Source organism: Sinocyclocheilus grahami, unplaced genomic scaffold, assembly GCF_001515645.1.
Source record: "Sinocyclocheilus grahami isolate Dianchi unplaced genomic scaffold, SAMN03320097.WGS_v1.1 scaffold9270.1, whole genome shotgun sequence".
NCBI classification, from domain to species: domain Eukaryota; kingdom Metazoa; phylum Chordata; class Actinopteri; order Cypriniformes; family Cyprinidae; genus Sinocyclocheilus; species Sinocyclocheilus grahami.
In genome coordinates, this window is record NW_015512502.1 from 23,323 (window position 1) to 24,215 (window position 893).

At 35.8% G+C, this 893-nt stretch overlaps 1 protein-coding gene across 1 annotated transcript in view; it reads right to left on the bottom strand.

Moving 5' to 3' along the window:
* The window catches only part of LOC107578192 (fibronectin-like), a gene marked incomplete at its 3' end in the record, with an annotated part of 7,122 nt that overhangs the window by 2,193 nt on the left and 4,036 nt on the right, over positions 1-893 (bottom strand). The gene's annotated exons all lie outside the window — the stretch shown is intronic.

The window sequence follows — 893 nt, forward strand, 5'->3', positions numbered from 1 at the left end:
ATGTTTGTAGCATTACTGTGTTCTGTTCCTTTTGGGAAACGTAGCTCTAGTCTGTGAGATTCTTACCACAGACATGAGGACCACCACAGTCTCAGACTTATAAATCTTTAAATTCAGCAGACAAACTGTTTATACAATCACAACAGTTTAAAACCCCCAGCAACTTGCAGTCTCATAAGGCAATATCCCTAAATTGCTTCTGATTTCAATCTGGCCCTCATTTTTCCCAATTACAGCCATGAGGGTAGTCTGTACAAAGCACTTGAAGTTCACTTAGTCTGCATTATGTTCCGCCAGCCTGCACCAGCTTCACCCCCACTGTACCCAGCCTTCTCACAGCTGGCCACCATTACTGAGAGATATCGCTCTGGGGTTGCTTCCACCCACTGAGCAAAGGGATCACTTCTGACCCCAACAAGCTCTTACAAAAAGGAAAAACTTTATTCATGCAGATCCTCGTCGGATCTCGTAGTGGAGATTTGTGGTTCTGTATAAATACAAGTAATTCACAAATTTGTTTTGGGCTAAAAAGACTTGGATTAAAAAAACAACACACTGTAGTTGTCATTAGGGATGGGCGATAGGACCAAAATTGTATGGAATTTTCTATCACAGTAGCAGTAGAAAATATTTTTTAAATATTTTTATTTTTAGTTTATATCAGATTGTATAACTAATGTTCAAAATAGTATAGTCAGAAAGATTGTTCAATGATCAAAAGAGACAGTAAATATACGTATGATGTTACAAAAAAAGTTTATATTAATATTTCAAATAAACACTCTTCTTTTAAACTTTTTATTCATCAAAGAATCCAGAAAAAAATGCTTTATGGTTTCCACAAAAATAATAACCAGCAAAACATTGATACTAATAAGAAATGATTCTTCAGC